Source organism: Miscanthus floridulus, chromosome 15 (assembly GCF_019320115.1).
Source record: "Miscanthus floridulus cultivar M001 chromosome 15, ASM1932011v1, whole genome shotgun sequence".
NCBI classification, from domain to species: Eukaryota; Viridiplantae; Streptophyta; class Magnoliopsida; order Poales; family Poaceae; genus Miscanthus; species Miscanthus floridulus.
In genome coordinates, this window is record NC_089594.1 from 79,277,319 (window position 1) to 79,290,993 (window position 13,675).

The window sequence follows — 13,675 nt, forward strand, 5'->3', positions numbered from 1 at the left end:
ACGACGCTTGTACCTACTCGGCAGGACATGAAGGAACAAGACGAGGCTTCCAGAACTCAACCATGAAGTACTCGAGGGCTTGTCGATCCTAGGATGTTTTTGCAACCAGGGAAAGGACCAGATGCTGACCACATTCCGAGTTAAGCCGAAAAGAAGAAGCTGAAGATGTCCTAAATCTTTTTAGTACTAACAAGAACATAAAGTTTGTCAAGACAACGATCTATACCGAGTTGTTTACAAGTCACAGACGAAAGCCAGACAAGCACTCGACAAATTAAGGAAGTCTGTCAAGACATCAATCTACATATACCGAGTTGTTTACAAGGCACAAATGAAAGCCATAAAAGAACAACGGTCTATACCGAGTTGTTTACAAGTCACAGACGAAAGCCAGACAAGCACTCTATAAATCAAGGAAGTATGTCAAAACATCAACCTACATATACCGAGTTGTTTACAAGGCACAAACGAAAGCCAGAAAAGCACTCGACAGATCAAGAAAGTTTGTCAAGACAATGATTTACCTAAAACCGGGTTGTTTACAAGACAAAGAAATACAGACAAAGAAGATATCAACAAAAAATAAAGAATCTCCATTCAATCTTCAAGTATAGTGTTCTATTATAGAAGCTGGAATACAAAGGTCGATTACATCAAGCATTGTCATCAGGAGAAGAAATATCAATGTTAAGATTATCTACAATCTTCCTGGCTAAATCTTCGACCTCAGGCTCCAACTTCTCAACAGCATCCAGATACTCTTGACTCTCGGCTTCATCAGCAACCTTGGACAAAGGAAACTCCGGAGAAAGAACCCGGACCTGGGCAAGAACATTCCTGGTACATAGATGGGCACACCTCTTCATGAACTCCTAGAAATGGGTCGACACTTGGGGAATAAACTGAGCCCAAGATTGACCATCATCTGCTGGAGTCCGGAGAAGGTTGGCTACTGACCGAAAAGACTTCCACAAAACATTCTAGTTCTCAGTAGCCGTCGCCAACTTGCTAGTCAAGTCTTCAACAGTTTTTTAGACCTGCACAAGATCCCTGTCAGCTCCATGCCTAATCAACTTGGCAAGCGCGAGTTCTTCTTCAGCATGAGAAATTACCTCCTCAGCCCTGTTGTGACTATTGCAAACAGTTATCTTCATTTCCTCAACACTCTCCGAGAGCTTCTGCTTTTCAACTCGGAGAGCTAGAACAAGCACCAAAAAAGAAGTCAGCAGAAAGGGAAATCTGATTACAAAAAGAAACGAAGAAGAACTCGCAATACCAGTACACTCTTTCTTCATGGCCTCCACATTTTTCAAGGCCTCCTGGGCAGCTACATCCCTCTGCTTTTCTGCCTCAACCACCCGGGCATGGAGAGCCTTCTCCTCCTTCTGATGCGTCTGACGCTCGGTCTCCAACTCGGCCCGACAGAGGTCAAGCTCTGCCTTTAGGGTACTCACCTCAGAAGATAACTTTTTCTCAGTTTTAGACGAGAAAAAGAAGCCGGTATGATCATGAGAAAAAGACTGAGCAAAAAGAGAGAGAGAAAAACAAGACATAAGATCAGAAGAAAGATAAACATCCAAAGAAAGAACTTCAGAAAAACTTACCTGGAACTTTTCCCCGAAAGAAGTCACAAAGGTAGTCAAGTTTCCCCAGGCAGCGGTCAGCTCCGACAATCGATGAGTGGCATCAAATTGCTGCACCACGTCATCAGCCAAAGATGGACCACCAGAAGCAAGAAGAGGAGAGGGAGAAGACGACCAATGCAAAGAAGGCACGACCAGGGCAATCTCCTGAGAAGCCATGGCCAACCCCTCAGATGAATCCACCGCCATGGCCACGGTCACCTCAGGAGTCAGCAAATCAGCGGCCGCGTACTCTGTCCCCCTCACAACCACCTCGACGACCGTGAGTTCCGAGTCCTGAGGCTCAGTACACAAGGGCGCACCAGAGGTCTAACAAGAAGTCGACTGAGGGTTCAGGGAAGACGAAGGCCTGAAAGTTGACAAGGAAACTCGCCAATAAGAATAAGAAAAAAGGAGAACAGAAGCATAGAAATAAAACCAGAATTCACTCACTCAGCTATCTTCTTCTTCATAAAACCAAAAGAAGACCTCGCAGGGGGAACCACAGCAGCAAAAACATCACCACCACCCTACGACAGGAGTAGCGCGGCCGGTATTGGAGCCCCAGAAGAACTCGAACCCGATGACCGCTTACTACAAGGGAACAAAACCAAAGTCAAAACAAAAAGAGGGTTTCAATAACAGGAAAACAAGAAAACAACTCACCGACAAGTATTAAGGGCGGCATCATCATCCTCTTCTTCCTCACTCTCGACCAAGGCCACCATAGCACCAGCTGAAAAAGGACAAAAGTACTCGGTCAAAGATAAAAAAACAACAAAAGGATAGAGCGTATTAATATGCTCACCTAAGAGCATGCTAGCTACAACTGGAGTACCTGGATGAGTACTCGACTGGAGAGACTTCTTGGCAGCAGATGGAGCAGAAGAAGAACAATCCGCCTGTTCCCTTTTTCCGCCACTGCGAGGAGCTCGAGGAACTGGACGAGGAACATACTCTTCATATATGTCAGAAAATGCGGAAGAAACACCAGAAAGCATCATGGTAGTTTGAAACTTACTGGTCAAAGATGCCCCAGCAAGATTACCCAAAGCCTCCACATTTGCAGGGCAATCATCAAGGGGAATCGGATCAGCGAAATTACGTCTCAATTCCTATAAAAGAGTAAAACAACAAGACAAGGAAGATTAAGTAAAAAGTGGGTACAACAAAAGACACACAAAAGTACCCGCATAAGAAAAGAACAACTCACAGCAGGGGGTGAGTTGTTAGCACTGTACTCAAGGACAGCAAGTGGGACAATGCTTAATCCTTTCAGCATCTTCTGAAGATGCTCAAGCACCTCCTCATCAGTCAACTCAAGGGCAGGGACCATATGAGAAGGGTCCTCCGCCCTAGAGTACTCAAAACCATAATTTTCTCGCTCCTTCAGAGGTTGAACTCGGCGGTGAAGAAAACTAGAAATAATCCCGAAGCCAGTCAAGCCTTGCTGTTTCAGAGTACAAATCCTCTCAAGAAATGGCTTGATCGCTTGGAGCTCAGCCGCTGTCACAGGATTCTTTTCCCATCGGACATTAACCAAGGGACCAGATCCAGAATGAATGGAAAGAGGAGGAATCAAATTGGCGGCATAAAACTAGTCAACACACCAATCCCTCACAGAATCAACCAGGTCATAGTCAAAGAATTTGCTCTTAAGACCCTGGCAAAACTGAATCCCACAGCCACCAAGAACATTGGTGTCATCGCGGCGGGGCTGTGGCTTCAGACAAAAGAAGTAGCGAAAGAGAGAGAGAGAAGGAGGAATTCCAAGGAATGTTTCATAAAGATGAACGAAAATAGAAAGATGAAGGACAGCATTGGGAGCAAGATGGTTCAGGCTAATCCCAAAATAGTCGAGAAATCGGTGAAGAAAAGCAGAAGTAGAAAGGCAAAGTCCGGCACGGATAAAGGAGATGAAAAGAATAATCTCACCAGGACCTGGAGTAGGGACCCGATGCTCGCCTGGAGCTCTCCAATCAGCAAACTCCTTGCTCTAGAGCAGACCATCACTCATGAGCTCGCGCAACTGGTCCTCAGTCGTGGTTGGAGCCAGCCAGATCTTCTGAACAGCCCTTATGGCCATGAATTCTTGATTTTCAATAACAGAGAGCGATGCTTCCTCGTCGACAAAGGTCGCCTGGGACTTACTCGCTGACTTCTTCCTACCCATATACTAGCAAAAGCAATGGGGCACTAAGAATCGAGAAGGCTCAGATGGTAGTGCTTAGATGACGGCAACAATGGTGACGGCGGAGTTTTGAAGGCTAGGGTTTCAAGGCAAAGGCAGGGTACCAAAGAAAAGGAGGAGAAAGGCCTTTAAATAGATTTTACACCAGTAAAAACGCGGCCCACCAGGCCCGTTTTAACATGGCATGGGGACGCAATGGTCCATTTACTGACACAGCTAAAATGATGGACGGCACAAATCCACACAACGGTACAGTTCAACGGGCAGATTTCAGACTTATCCATCCAGCACCACGGCAGAGTTATCACATTACTACAAAAAGAACTCATCAGCCATGAAGCAACGAAGGGTTACCTCACAAGGGATGCAACAACCTGGTACTTATAGAAAGAACTCAGGAATCTCATAAACAACTGGGACATCAGCAGAATAAAGAATGATAGCTCAGAAGACAAGATTCTTTCCATTATAAATAGTTTAAAAAAGAGAAGATTACAGATCTTACAAGACCCAACGAACTTGGTACTACGACAAGCAAGGTAGCAAAGAGGAACCCGGACACAGCTAGGCTCTGGAACGACTACATGTTCCAAATTGCTACTCGGTAGAACAAACCGCACTTGGCTACACTGTTTTCTTCAAAGGACGGACGCAGTGCATCCAAGGCGGAAATCAGCAGCACGGTAGGATAACATGGAGCATAGAAGGCCGACAGGCATCTGTCTACCCAAGTCCGATGTGATGCTGGATATGGTGTTGATCTGCACCGGACAGTCTCAGGGCAGGCGATGACGACCAACCCAGAACTGCCAGATGAAGGAACATATCCCACATCACAAGACTCCCTCCGACTACCATCACGTACTTCCAAGTACAATACTACTGTGGGATTAGCCTACCTCTAATCCCTATCACAAGACTCTCTCCAGCTATGGCAAGATACACAAGAACTACAAAATACGCCCGGAGGCTGCTCTACTTCACAAACTACCATATTCATGACTACGGAGACTTCAGACCACGCAACAAAATGCTCGATGAATCAAAACAGCACACAAGGAGGGTATTTATAGACCGAAGGAGCGGTGCACATGGACCAGGAGCACCAATGAAACAAGCCTAACAAAGGACACAGTGAAAAGACAGAACTCAATAATGGAGGACTCAGAAGTGAAGGAACAGTACTCGAAAACGAGCATATTCGGAAGAATATACCAACACTATGCAACCCATGAACAAACATCATTTATACTCAACTATCACCATGCAACTACACCTGACAAACAACAAACTACCAAAGAAAATGCCAAGACCCTGTATCTGAGTTCTTTTTGAATAAAAGAACCCGAAAATGTGCTCAGGGGCTGCAACAGGAAAGGTTTTCAATTCTTCAAACAACCCAGAATCAAGACCCTCCAACTTTTTGTTCTAAATAGTAAGAGGCTCGGGGGCTACACTCAGTGAGTGCATTTTTTCTTCAAAAAGCGCACATCACTCAGAAGACTTCTTCAGAACAGGAATTTTCAAACAACATAAAAATTTAGGACCCTCCAACTTTTTGTTCCAAATAGTAAGAGGCTCAGGGCCTACACTCAGTGAGTGTACTTTTTCTTCAAAAAAGCGCACGTCACAAAAAAGACTTCTTCAAGGCAGACCACTTCAAGACCTTACGACAAAAAGAACCCGGACCAAGCCATATCCAAGTTCTTTTTGACCTTCAACGAAGAAACAGATCAAGACAAGATCCTCCAGCTCCTTGTTCCAAATAGCAAGAGGCTCGGGGGCTACACCCAGATGGATGAACTTTTTTCAAAAAAGCACACACCACTCGAAGATCTAAAGAAGCGCTACATGGTTTCACTCAAGAAAGCACTCGGACGACCCTTGTTCCTACTCGACAAGAGGAACAAGACGAGGCTTCCAGATTTCAACCATGAAGTGCTCGGGGGCTTATCAATGCGGGACCCACAGGATACCCCGCAAGGAAGAGAGAAGATCTAGTCTAACTAGGATTCTTCCCATGTAATCCTAGTAGTAATACTATCCTATAATCCTACTAGGACTCTACATTGTAAACCGACTAGGACTCTAGCCTCCTGACTATATAAAGGAGGGCAGGGCTCCTTGGATCGGGGGTTCAGAGAACAATTGTACGACACAACACTTTACAATCAATCCAACGCAAAGGCTAACGCCGACTGGACGTAGGGCTATTACTCGATCAAAGATCGAGGGTCCGAACCAGGATAAATCGACTGTCTCTTGCATTTACCGTCGAGTTACGCATACGCTGAAGCCCGAACATACTGCCTTGGGTACCCCCATGGCAGGCTATCGGTGGTGAAACATCGACATCTCCCTAAGGAATTATCTGTAAGCGAACATCCAGGACTTATAGTACAGCTGTGAGGGCTACATGGCTCTGACTTTAGCTTTGTATGAGGACCTTTTCTAGTTTGTTAGAGGTTACCTTTGTTGGCGTAAGAATGGCTTGCCAAATCGGTTATAGGAAAGCATCTGTCCCCTTGTGTATAGGATGCGCGTCATTGTGCCATCGGAAAGGGGGTTCCTATATCTGTTTGCCGAGTGAATCTAATGACCCTAACTTGTTAGACGGACCTTTGAAAGGCTTCATAGTGAACCCTGCCGACCTTCCTTGGAAGTGGGTCAAGAGATTAGCTACCTCGGGCGAAAGGGTAAATCTCGACTCACAGTGAAAGTATACAACATCTGCAGAGTGTAAAACTGATATATCAGCCATCCTCACGGGCACGAGTAGCCTTGGACCCTTACGGAATAGATGATGAACACTGATGATACCGATGATAAAGTTGCTCACTAATGATTACTGTTTATGTTATTCATTATTCATGTTTACCTGTTTATGTGTTTATATGGGCTTGTGAATAAATTTGTTGCCACCCAATTGCTAAAAGATGACTCATTAAAAGCTAATCGTAGTACAACCAGTGTCAGCCTTTTGAGCCTCATGAACCCCATGATATATTTATTGAGTACGACATGTACTTACGCTTGTTTTATTTTTCAATTATTTGGATAAAAATTCCACATGGGTACCAGATTACTAGAGTTTGAAGGAATTAGGCTTGTGATCAACCAGTCAGTTGTTCCTGTGGAATTGGAGTCTTTACCCGAAGATCGGAGTTGTCTTTCCACTGTTTGCTGTGTAAGGTTATATCCTTTATACCAAGTACGTTATATATTGAGCATTATCTTTTGATATTATCCCTTATTTGTAGCTATATGTGATATTTGACTTCCTAGGCTCACATATGGTGCGTATCTGATTTTGTTCTTAAAACCGAGTGCTACAATAATCTATATGGTTATATGTTTGCCGTAATGAGCTTCTATGCCTTATATTATACTGAAAGATGAGATCAAATGAATGGTTCTGGTTACTATGGTTGCTCCTAGTTATATGATATCAGTGTGTGATACATATCTATTTATTACATTGATGCGCTTGCAAAAAAAAAAGTGGCTGACATGATAATCTTTGTGTTGTCCTATGCCTTTTCTTTTCTAAATACTCCCTATAGCCTCTTCGTTTTTTTGCCCTACCCTTTTCTAAATATTACAACTAAAATAAAATCCTATGTTTTATTAATTTTTTTATCCCTAAATACAACGAGCACTTGAAGGGACTCAACCAGCAAATGGTGACTCAGGAACATTGCTTAAACTCCTGTCATTATCATGTGATTTCTTCACTGCACTTTATATCTCCTTAAAAATAAGTGCTCACTACAAATGACTAAAAATATTTTCATGTACGAGACAGCTTAGATAGTTGCTTGCAGATGTGACTCACCATGTGTATGGCATACATACACTATTAAGGTGAAAAGCAATTACAATGTCGCAATCAAATTCTGAATAGTTTAACCAAGGCCCTGTTTAGTTCCACTTCATTTTGCCAAATTTTTCAAAATTTTTCGTCACATCGAATCTTTGGACGTATGCATGAAGCATTAAATATAAATAAAAAATAAAACTAATTACATAGTTTAGACGAAATCCACGAGACGAATCTTTTAAGCCTAATTAAACTATGATTGAACACTAATTATCAAATAACAATAAAAAAAAATGCTACAGTTGCATTTTGTAAAAAATTTCGGATCTAAACTGGCCCAAACACAAAGTGACATTTCCTTGACTTTTGCAGTGTGCAGCGTACTTCAATCATTGGAGCTTTGGATGAACAAGTACCAGCTTCTGCGACTGAAAACCAGCGCAATCAAATACACTATATGGCAGCCTACTTGGTACCTCAAAACAAAAACATCTAAGGTAGTGTTTAGTTCCTAAATTTTTTCAAGATTTTCCATCACATTAAATCTTTGGACGCATGCATGAAGCATTAAATATAAATAAAAAATAAAACTAAATACACAGTTTAGATGAAATTCAGGAGACGAATCTTTTAAGCCTAATTAGACTATGATTGGACATTGTCAAATAACAACGAAAGTGTTACAGTACCATTTCGTCAAAAATTTCGCCAACTAAACAAGCCGTAAGCTGTTAGTGCACCCTGCTATGTAATAATATTGATGCATATGTTTGTGCGCTTGGCAGCGTTGGTGAATAAGCCAGTGTATGATGACATATTTTATATTTCCAGCTATATAGCTTTAGCACTGAACTATCTCTATTTCCTCTTAGTTGTGTCATTTCTTAGGGGTGTCGGGATCCCGTGACTAATATTTAGAAGGTGTCATGTGAGGGTGTCGTATGAGGTGTTCGGATACTAATAAAAAAACAAATTACAGGTAGCTATTTTACAGCAGGGATGTAACATCAGAGGCTCCAGCTTGAGCCTTGTTTAGATGCAAAAAATTTTGCAAAATAGTTACCGTAGTGTTTTCGTTGTTATTTGGTAAATAGTATCCAATCATAGTTTAATTAGGCTTAAAAGATTCGTCTCGTGGATTTCGTCTAAACTGTGTAATTAGTTTTATTTTTTATTTATATTTAATGTTTCATGCATGCGTCCAAAGATTCGATGTGACGAAAAATATGAAAAATTTAGCAAAATTTTTTGCAAACTAAACTGGACCTTGGCTTAGATTTATAATATGGTAGAGTAGAGTAAAAAAAAAAGAGTTTGCGTGCAGCTTTGTATTAAGCACCCGCAGCGTGCTCGATGCCTCAACTGTCTAATCAGTGACAATGCTTGACTTCTAGTTCTGCTGCAACGTTCGAGCATTGCCTACGGGTCCCTATATCAAATAAAGAAAAGAACAAAAATGAACTCAATATGCCTGTGCTAGACCGTGAGTGCAGGTCGCTGTAGCAGAGTACTGCTGTTACAATTTTTTAATCTCCGAGCACACTACCACACAGATACTGTAGCACATCTTATAACACAATCCTCCTCCAAAGAAATTTCATAGTAACCCATAACTATGTGTTACATACATAAGTTGTAATAAAAACCACTTGTTTTATAAAAATATGTTACTAACAATAATGACAGTAACACAAAATAAAGGTTACAAGTAAAATGTTACAAATTGGTATTATGTTATAATATATAAATAGAACATATAAAATATATAATAAATCTATACAAAATACAAAATAATATTATATTCAAAGTGTTACAACTAAACATACTTGAACCTTCAAATTCATGGACGACAAGACATCGCACTGGATGTCGTCCAACCTGTGCTGGTATTTTCTGGAAAGAGTCCAGCTGTTGAGACTGACCCAGCCGGCTTTACAAATCATTTACCTAGGTAGGCTAACCCTTAGCTAGCTGCACGTGTACGTCAAGCACCGGTACTTATTGTTTTGCGTGAGTCATCCACTCCTACTTAGTATTGGGCCGTGTTTAGTTGTTCCAAATTTCAGAATTTGACACTATATAAAAAGAAGATTTTCCGTCACATTAAATTTGCGATACATGTATGGAGTACTATATGTTAACGAAATCAAAAACTAATTGCACAGTTTGGTTGTACTTTGCGAGACGAACGTTTTGAGCCTAATTAGTCAACAATTAGATAATTATTACCAAATAAAAATAAAACGATATGAAATCAAAAACTAATTGCACATTTTGGTTGTACTTTGCGAGACAAACGTTTTGAGCCTAATTAGTCAACAATTAGACAATTATTATCAAATAAAAACAAAATGACACTGTAGCTACTTCTACTTTGGCTGAACTAAACACGGGCTTGTTTTGCGTGAGTCATCCACTCCTGGTGGTGTGCTCATTACTTTAGTTGTCGGATAAATTAATTAATTAGCGTGCAGGTTTATCGCCAGATCTCATTAGATTCGAATGTACAAAGTGATCGAATGTACAAAGTGAGGCTCTGTTCGTGATAAGCCAGGCTAAAAAATACTGTTGGCTGATTTATTGTGAGAGAAAAATACTATTTGTTCGCTGAAAAAGTACGGCTCATGAGACAAACGAACATGACCTAAATCATTAACAACATGCCACGCGTTGAAACGTGAAATTTCCACATATTTACAAAAATAACAAGAAAAGAAGCTTTTCCCGTCCTGAAAACTGGAACAATCAAGTTGTAATAATATCATGGGTCTAAAATAGATGATGTTCTAAAAATGGGTTCAAAACAGATGAAGTTTTAAAATGCACATAACTGAACTTTTAAAACACTAAATACCATATATAGAGAGAAAAATGGTCTGACCAATACTAGGAATTTAGACATTTCCATGTAAATTTGTGGCAACACTACGTGCATGTGTGAACTACTATTAACCGCTACAGTGGCAACCATGACGAACTATACTGTTTGTTAACAGCATAAATGTCTTACTGAATATAAAAACAATAAGATCAAAAATATACCCAGCGGAGGACCCATGCAAGGCACCGGTGGCTCCATGCGCACTAGTCGACATAGTGTGTTGCTTGATACCGCGGACCACGATCGATGCAGGACCATGTTCGCAGTGCAGTCCCTCGAACGTCCACACGAAAGAAGATGATGTCGTCGATCGGATCGGTAGCGAGCAATCGCGTTAGACGCTCCCAAAAACCTAATCGCCCGGCACACCCGAGCAGGTGTCACAGACGCGGATGTGGTTTCGGAGGCCTACTCTTTCAATCCTCCATGCGCGCAGAAGATTGGAACGGGGAAAACTTGAGAGCAACTCAAAAGAGAAGAGAGGGTGCGGTATTCTGTATTCTCATGTGCACGGCTAAAGGCAAGCACTCCTTATAAGCGTGGAATGTGGAAGGTGAAGTGTAGAGGATGAACCTGAACGTCATCAACCGTCCATCAAATACTAGTAACCACTGCCATAAACATGGGGTTTACTAGTAATTACAACCATAAACATGGGAGTTACTAGTAACCGCAGCCATAACTATGACCGTTACAAGTTCAGCCATCAACTATATTCAGTCCACTATTTTATTGCACCAAGAATTTAATATGGTCTTAGATTTTATTGATTTAATTAAATAAAATATGGGTCAAGCCCACACTAAATTCAACAATCCCCACCAAATTCTAGGGCACATATGAATGCTCTCAACACTCTATTGCTGGATATACCAGTGTTTCGATGGAAACTTTATTAAGTTGAACATCCACCTAGAACAGAGGTTACACTCTTCACAACTGAACAATGGACTATGCCTTCAATTGATAATTTTGTGTGAAATAAGTTTCACCTAAGTCCTTTACGGATACTAGGTTGCCTAAAGCATCCCCTCTGGTTGGACCATATAATTCAAACTCCTGTATCTTTCATGAGTATCTAAAGACCACCCAAATCTCATAGACCGTGACTAGCAGTCGAACTCATATAGCTGTGTTTCTCAAAAGATGTCCTACAGACATAAGTTGTAACACAAAGCACTTGTTTTATAAAAATGTGTTACTAACAACAATTATAGTAACACAAAATTAAAATTTCAAGTAAAATGTTATAAATTAGTATTATGTTTTAACATATAAATGGAGCATATAAAATTTATAACAAATCTATAACCTATAACATAAAATAATATTATATTCAAAGTGTTACAAATAAACATAAATGTGAACCTTCAAATTCATGGACGACAAGACATCGCACAGGATGTCGTCCAACCTGAGCGTCCTATTCGTTTAGACTTATTTGACTTATAAGCTATGGCTGAAAGTACTGTTGGCTGGTTTGGTGTGAGAGAAAAATACTGTTTGTTAACCGATAAGCCATGGCTTATAAGCCAAATACGACCAAGCAAACAATAGTGGCAAAAAAGCTAGCTACACTACGTACGGGTAATTACTCTTGAAGCTTACAGAAGATAGCAGACATGTCAGGTTATATAAAGAAAATAAAACAACTGATAAACCTTCATATGAAATGCAGGTCCTCTATACACAGTAAACCATAAGGTGAAGCTAATCTAGGAGTAAATTAACAATAAAAAAAAGCATACTTAGTGTGGCGAGCTCTCCTCTGTGCGGAGTTTGAGGACAAACAATAGTATAAAATAAATATTATTGGCATAAAAATAACCAAATCCATCCAATGTAATTATTCCCCACTGCAACAAAAACTAACTTGAACCCAATTTACAGTACCTAACCAGCAGAAGCAACCGAGAATCCTAATCTTTTCACTCAGCTATAGCTATTCAGTCATGGTCGGATTATAAATCTGGGAAACATGTACAGCTGAATGGTAAGCTAAACATAGAGCCATAATCTTCCACCTAATTTTACTAATTTTTATAGATATCACATACATTCATAATGTTGAAAATCAAGCACCAGCATCTTAATTCTCTTTTCTTTTGTATGAACTAAAAGCTTCAGTTATATGGGACCCAAGGAAACAAAGCAAGCCAAACAACTCACCTAAACCAGGAAACTTCATCAGCTTTACTAAGTGGACAAGCAAGAAAAACAAGGCCAAAAAAGAAAGGAAATTTCATAAAAATGCCAGGCAAGTTTATGGAACGGCAATCTCATCACGAGCTAGCAAATGTAACACTGTCGTTGTCGAAGAACCATACCGGCGTAAATGCAGACAGCAGGAGGGGTAGGCTGCAGTTCCGCTGCAGGTCCGGCACAGCTCCTCCGTAGGTCCGGCGCAGGTCCACTGCAACTCCTCTCCACACCACAGATGTAGCACCCCCTTGAGCCCCCTTCAGCACCTAGAAACCACGCGCGGCCGCGCGAAGAGGCAGGCCATCAGGAAGGCGCAATCTACGGACCGAGAAAAGGAATAAAAAGCAAGGACGAGGATAGGCCAGGGTGACTCACCTTGAGGCATTTGCGGCGTCTTTCATCCTGTCAGTGGTTTCAGCCAGCCCAAACCAGTAGTCAATAGTATTTTCCTCTCACAATAAACCAACACCAGTCAGCCCAAACCAATCAAAAACCAACCAACGAACGAAGCCGTTTATCCATAGTCGTGGTAGGCTTGCGCGGCGGATGGGACCTTTGACTCCAGCGCATGCGCTCTAGGCCTCCAGCCACGGAGCTACCGGAGCGCACGCCGGCCAGGTACTGCTCATGGCCGCAACGGAGGAGAGGAAAGTGTGTGGGAGAGAAAGAAGAACAGGAGAGAGGGAAGCATGTGTGAGAAGAAGCCATGCCAGTGAAATGAAACACCACCAACGGATGCGCGTCCACGCCGAGGAAAGACAGGAACCCAAAAATATAAGGAAAGCAGAAGAAATCACCAAAATGTCAGACGCTTATATGGAACGACAAATGCGACACCGGCGCTGTTCAAGAACCATACCAGCCCAATGCAGGGACGAAGAGGCGGGTGCAGCTCCCGCTGCAGGTCTGGCGCAGTTCCTCCGAGTTCCTCAGCCGGTCCAGCACCAGCGCACCGCAGG

General features: G+C 41.7%; 1 long non-coding RNA gene across 1 annotated transcript; it reads right to left on the reverse strand.

Annotated features, from left to right (window-relative positions):
• Positions 1-597: 597 nt before the first annotated feature.
• LOC136508010 (uncharacterized) lies at positions 598-1,411 on the reverse strand. Its single transcript, XR_010771830.1, has 3 exons — positions 1,277-1,411; positions 1,113-1,198; positions 598-1,037 (listed from the first exon to the last, which is right to left on the reverse strand). It is a non-coding gene; the product is annotated as an uncharacterized lncRNA (long non-coding RNA).
• Between the last annotated feature and the right edge of the window lie 12,264 nt (positions 1,412-13,675).